Source organism: Macrobrachium nipponense, chromosome 32, assembly GCF_015104395.2.
Source record: "Macrobrachium nipponense isolate FS-2020 chromosome 32, ASM1510439v2, whole genome shotgun sequence".
In the NCBI taxonomy this organism is placed as follows: domain Eukaryota; kingdom Metazoa; phylum Arthropoda; class Malacostraca; order Decapoda; family Palaemonidae; genus Macrobrachium; species Macrobrachium nipponense.
In genome coordinates, this window is record NC_061094.1 from 44,246,310 (window position 1) to 44,252,982 (window position 6,673).

Here is a 6,673-nt window from a genome sequence, read left to right on the forward strand (position 1 = left end):
CCTTCGGCAGATCCTGTAGCCGCTTCCCAGGCTGCCAAGGATAGCTACTGCAAAAGCGTCCTGAGGAAGTGCTTTTCGGACTCAGACTCTTCGTCTCCCAGAAGGGGATGGAGTTCTTCCGCTAAGTCGCGTCCTCTTAAGAGATCCTGGAAGACGCCAACTAGCGAAGCGTTACGTTCCAGTCCGGAGCCTTTTCCGGAGTATTCGCCTGCTCGTAAGAAGAGAGCCATGAGAACTCCTGACTCGCCTCCGGAAGAACTATCACACAAGACAAAGGAAGTCCTTGGTAGGACTCCAACAGCAGTTGTCTGCCTTAGTGGGAGTTCTTTCTGAAGGCTCTTCTAGGAAGAAAGACATTTCTCTTCCCATCAAGAGTTCCGTTAGGAGAGATTCAGAGAGTAAGCGTCCTGGCGTTAGCAGACGCTCCTCGCCTGAAAGGTTTTCGTCCCCAGCGAGACCTTCTTCAGTCGTATATGACAAAAAATCGGAAAACGCCCTACGAGCAAGAGTTCTCCAGGAGTTTGGCTAGAGAAGAGTTTGCCTCCCATAGCAAGCATCAGGAGCCTGATTCGCGAATTTCTCGTGAGAGAATTCGTTCGACTAAGAGCTCCGGGAGAGAAGAGAGTCCCTCTCTATTTAGAGCTCCGCTAGAAGAAAGAAAGGAGCGCTCGTTCGTCCTCGAGACATTTTCCGAAGGACGCAAGAGTTTCGCCGAATAGGCCCCGAAGATTGGACAAGTTTTCTTCAACCTCCTAGGAGGAGTAGGAGAGATTCTAGCTCCTCTACGGAAAGACGCAAACGGGAAAAGAGTTATTCGCCTGCTAGACGCAGTCAACAGGACGCAAACGTCTCCCCTCATGGACGACGGGAACAAAGGGTTCTCCTTTCTCCTCGCAGGCGCATTTCGCCTTCTAGGCGTCCTCATCAGGACGCAAATGCCTCTCCTTCTTGGACCAGGCAGCGCTCACCAGGACGCAAGCGCCTCGCCTTCTTGGCCTAGGCGCTCTCACCAGGACGCAAACGCGTCTCCTTCTTGGCGCCAGGAACAGGATGTTCTACTTTCGCCTAGCAGGCGCTCTTCGCCTCACAGGCGCCTGATTCAGGACGCAAGCGCCTCTCCTAGCAGACGCAAGGAGCAGATCAGAAGCCCGAGTATAGGGAAACTCCAGGACTCGTACAGGAAGGATGATAGGAGTAAGGACGAAAGGAAAAGACTTCCTTCAAAGGATCGGTCTCCTGTTGAGGAAAAGCCCTCTTCTCCTTGCATCACGTTTGGAAGAAGTATCGGATGAAGAGATAGCCAAAGATGCAGGAGTTTCAGACTATAAGAGACTTGCTTCTCTGTTGCTGCAGGTGTTTGGAGACTCACTACGCCAGTCGGATCCCCCTTCGCCAGGATCGTTATTATCCATTACGAAAATGTCGAAGGCCTCCTCATTCGTTAAGATGACCCCTACTCTTTCTATGAGAAAGTCTCTGAAGAGTCTCGAGAACTGGCTCAGGGCTAAGAAGGAAGCGGGTAAGACAGTATTTTCTTGTCCTCCCTCTAAGTTGACAGGGAAACCAGGGATGTGGTATGATACCAAGGAGCCAATGGGCCTGGGTCTCCCTTCGTCCTCTGATGCGGATTTTTCCGCTCTTGTAGATGCGTCTAGAAGACGCTCTCTACACTCGGCAAAAGCCTCTTGGGGAATGTGTGAGGTGGATCATCTCATCAAGGGCCTCTTCAAGACTCTCGAAGTCTTTAACTTCATGGACTGGGCCTTGGGAGCTTTAGCCAAGAAGTCGCAAGAACCAGACTTCGTTTCCATGGAAGAGTTGGGCAGTGTTTTAACCTGCCTAGACAAGGCGGTTATGGATGGCTCAAATGAAGTGGCATCCCTTTTTGGATCCTGTATTGTGAAGAAGAGGGCAGTGTTTAGCTCCTTCTTAACGAAATCTGTTTCTCCTCTGCAGAGATCCTCCCTTTTATACGCGCCCCTCTCTAGTCACCTGTTTCCTCAGGACATAGTGAGGGACATTTCTAAGACGCTTTCAGAAAAGGCCACACAGGACCTGCTGGCCCAGTCAGCGAAGAGGCTGAAGCCTGCTGTGCCGCTGGCGAAAAAGGAGAAAGTTCCCTTCCAGCAGCCCTTTCGAGGAAGGTCTGCACCAAGAGCTTCTCTTAGAAGTAGACGACCGGAGAAGAGAGGAAGGTCTTCTCGAAGGCCGTTCGTCAAAACCCAGTGAGACGGGGGTCCTCCAGATAAAAGTGGGTGCCAGGCTTCTAGATTTTTACGAAACTTGGGCACAGAAAGGTGCCGATGCCTGGTCCCTATCCATCCTAAAGAAAGGATATTTAATCCCCTTCAGGGAAAAACCTCCCTTAACGACAACTCCAAGGGAGTTAACAGCAAATTACAAGGAATCTGTCAAGAAACAAGCCCTTCTACATCTCGTGGAGCAGATGCTTCTTTACAAGGAAGCCATAGAGGAAGTAAGAGATCTCTCTTCCAGGGGTTTTAGTTTCAATCGCCTGTTCTTAGTTCCGAAGAGCTCAGGAGGTTGGAGGTCCAGTTCTGGACGTGAGCGCCCTGAACGTGTTCGTAGCAAAGAGGAAGTTCACAATGGAGACGACAGCCTCGGTGTTAGCAGCCCTGCGTCCAGGGGACTGGATGGTATCCCTGGACCTGCAGGATGCTTATTTCCACGTACCAATACACCCGTCGTCCAGGAAATACCTCAGATTTATGGCTCAAGGAAGAGTATTTCAATTTCGGGCCCTATGCTTCGGACTATCAACAGCCCCCCAAGTATTCACGGGACTAATGAAAAATGTGGCTCACTGGCTTCACCTCGAAGGGATTCGGATATCCTTGTATCTAGACGACTGGCTGATACGAGCACAGTCGCGAGTCAGATGTCTGGAGGACTTAAAACTGACACTGGAGTTAACACAGTCCTTGGGACTGTTGGTAAACCTCGAGAAATCCCAGATGATTCCCCAGCAGAACATTGTTTATCTGGGGATTCGGATGGATTCTCGGGGTTTTCATGTGTTTCCATCACAGGAAAGACAGAACCGCTGCTTGGAAAAAGTAGCAACCTTCCTAGAGAAAGAACAATGTTCCGCGAGGGAATGGATGAGTCTTCTGGGGACCCTTTCCTCGTGGAACAGTTCATTTCTCTAGGAAGGCTTCACCTAAGGCCGTTACAGTTCTATCTAAGAGAACGTTGGGATCAGAAATCTCAAAATCTGTCCGATTCCTTCCAGATCACGAAGGAGATAAAGGAGGACCTGCGTTGGTGGATGAATCCGTGCAGGATCAGCGAAGGAGTATCCCTTCACGTTCCGAACCCTCGGCTAGTGTTGTACTCCGACGCCTCAGGATGCGGGGTGGGGAGCCACTCTAGGGACGAGAGAAGTGTCAGGCACCTGGAGGGGAGAACAGGTGTCCTGGCACATCAATATGAAAGAATTAGCAGCGATTCACCTGTCCCTCATACACTTCGAGGCTCAGATCGCAGGTTCAGTCCTGCAGATCAATTCGGACAACACAACAGCCCTAGCTTATATCAAGAAGCAAGGAGGGACGCACTCGTTCTCCCTTTACGTAGAAAGCAAGGGAACTACTGCTTTGGGCAGAAGAGAGAAGAATCACTCTCCGGACGAGATTCATCCAAGGGGACAAAAATGTACGAGCCGACCTTCGTGAGCAGGAGAGACCAAGTACTGCCTACAGAATGGACGTTGCATCAGGAAGTATGCAACAGACTATGGAACCTCTGGGGGAGATCAAAATATAGATCTTTTTGCCACCCATTGGAACAACAGGCTGGAAAGTTACTGCTCTCGATCGCCGACCCAAGGGCGATTGCGGTGGACTCCCTTCTCCTCGATTGGGCCGGAATAGACGGGTATGCTTTTCCTCCGTTCAAAATATTATCGCGGAAGTGGTAAGGAAGTTTGCAGCAGCAGAGGGAGCCAAACTGACCCTCATAGCCCCGTTCTGGCCTTCACAAAAACTGGTACACAGAGGTACTGGGATGGATGGTAGACTTTCCGAGATCTCTCCCAAACAGGAGCGATCTTCTCAGACATCAACCCACTTCGACAGGTATCACAAAAACCTACCCGCTCTCGCTCTGACTGCCTTACAGACTATCGAAGGACTTGTCAGAACGAGAGGCTTTTCTCGAGAAGTTGCGAAAGCTATCGCAAGAGCGAGAAGACCATCTACTATTCGAGTCTACCAGTCGAAGTGGGATGTGTTTCGCAGATGGTGTAGAGCTCAGAAGATATCCTCTTCCAGTACCTCTGTGACAGATATAGCCGATTTCCTCCTGTATTTGAAGGAGAAATGTAATTTAGTAGTCTCTACAATTAAGGGCTATAAGAGTATGCTATCTTCAGTCTTCAGGCATAGAGGCCTTAACATTGGGGAAGACAAAGATTTGCATGACCTGATAAGATCCTTCGAGACGTCAAAGAACAGAGGGATTAGAGCACCTAATTGGAACTTAGATGTGGTCCTAAAGTACTTAATGACCTCAAAATTCGAACCTCCCTGTAAGGCTACGTTCAGAGACCTGACAAGGAAGTCTTTATTCTTGGTCGCGCTGGCTTCAGCGAAAAGAGTAAGAGAGCTACAAGCCTAGAACATAATGTTGGCTTTAGGAACGACTCGGCGTTCTGTTCCTTCAAACCAATGTTTTTGGCGAAGAATGAGAACCCTTCGAAACCTTGGCCTCGAACATTCGAAGTAAAAGGACTTTCTTCGCTTGTAGGAACAGAGCTAGAAAGGGCTCTGTGCCCAGTGAGAAGCCTTAAGTTCTACATAGAAAGGGAAGAACGAACTACAGGGGAGTAAGGAAAGTTTATGGTGCTCAGTGAGAGATCCCAGAAGGCAGATCTCTAAAAATGCTCAGGCGTTCTTCATCAGAGACGTAATCAAGGAAGCCCATTTACAGTGTAAAGAAGAACAACTGGACCTCCTTAGAGTTAAAGCTCACGAGGTAAGAGCAGTCGCTACCTCTTTGGCATTCCACAAGAAACTTGTCTATACAGACTCTAGTGGAGTCGACCTTTTGGAGATGCAATTCGGTCTTTGCAGCTCATTACTTGAGAAGACATTTCAAGTGACGTACGACAAGTGCTTTACTCTAGGAGCGTACGTATCTGCGGATTCGTTGCTGGGACAGGGAGCTGAACCCAATCCTTTTTAGTTTATTAAGTTAGGGTTTTTAATGGTGTTTGGTTGCATTTTTTTGGTCGATTGAAAGAGGGTGCGAGGAGTTGACCCCTTTCAAATCGTAGTGCTAACTGTTAGTGTGGTCAGGTGAGCGGGATTTGGGTCGTTATGCCCTTGCCGTTGTCTTAAATACATAAAAAGCTCTATCATGTAAGAGGGTTAGCCCCCGTTGGTATGATACAGGTCAAGGTTCTGCCATGTAAGTGGGTCAGCCCCCATTGGTACGATCCAAGAAAAGGCTCTACCATGTAAGCGGGTAAGCCCCCATTGGTATGATCCGAAAGGGTTATCAGTCGCAGGTCTCATCCTCTCTGTAACTCTGATGGCAAGCAGACTCATAGACAGTATCAATGAAGTCTTCTTCCATATCAGGTAGGAACCAAGGTTGTTTTTTGTTAATATACCTACAACATATGTTGTTTTCCCTGTTTTTATAATAAAAAAGTAATCAGTACGTAACTGTCTCTTGCCCTCCACCAAGGGTGTCAATCAGCTAAGTATATATCTGCCGGGGAAGTTGCATGTACAAAAATGATATTGTTAGTATACAATAAAGTTTTGTACATACTTACCCGGCAGATATATACGATTAAGGGCCCGCCCAGCCTCCCCTCAGGAGACAGGTGGAATAGAAAAATTCTGGTTAGAAAACGGGAACGGTTCCTATTCCCGCCACCCAGCGGCGGGAGTGGGCTGGTCACCTGACCTACCTGTCGCGTGTGCCGCGAGTTTTGAATTCTGTCGGGACGTCGGAGACTATAGCTAAGTATATATCTGCCGGGTAAGTATGTACAAAACTTTATTGTATACTAACAATATCATTTTTCCTATGAACAGTAAATTAATAGATCCAGTTTTATGTCTCGTAATTTTTACCTTCTTGTATTTCAGACTTTCTGCCCTCAAACAAGAAGTTGTCCGTTTGGGGCCTCAAGGTTTTGGAAATGAATGGGCGTCCAGCAATGAATTTCCTAAAATAGGAAATATAAAGTCCTAGATATCAGATTTGTGCATTGGTGAAAGAAGAGGAAATAAGAAAAGACGTAAATGAGAGTAATAGGAGTGAATATTGGTAAAATAAAAAAAGTTGGTTTTTCCGTAAATAAACAAACAATGTTGAAGGACCAGAGGGTAAAATGAGCATCTTGAAATATCCGCTAAAAATCGAGACTGAGGATCCAGTATCCCTGTCTCCCATCAAGAATGGAAGGGGAGATTTAGTGGGCAGTGATGCCCCAGTTAGCGACATCTATCTGTCTTTGGATCAGCTGACTCAAATCAAGACAGAATTGAAGACGGAAATTGAGGTGTGTTACGAGTCTGATGACGATGTGAAACATTGCTCTGAGGATTTTATGTCGGCGATCAGAGATGAAGATGATTTGCTGCCCATGAAAAAGGAAGTTGATAACAAGAATCCCTTCGTGTGCAGGGAATGTGGG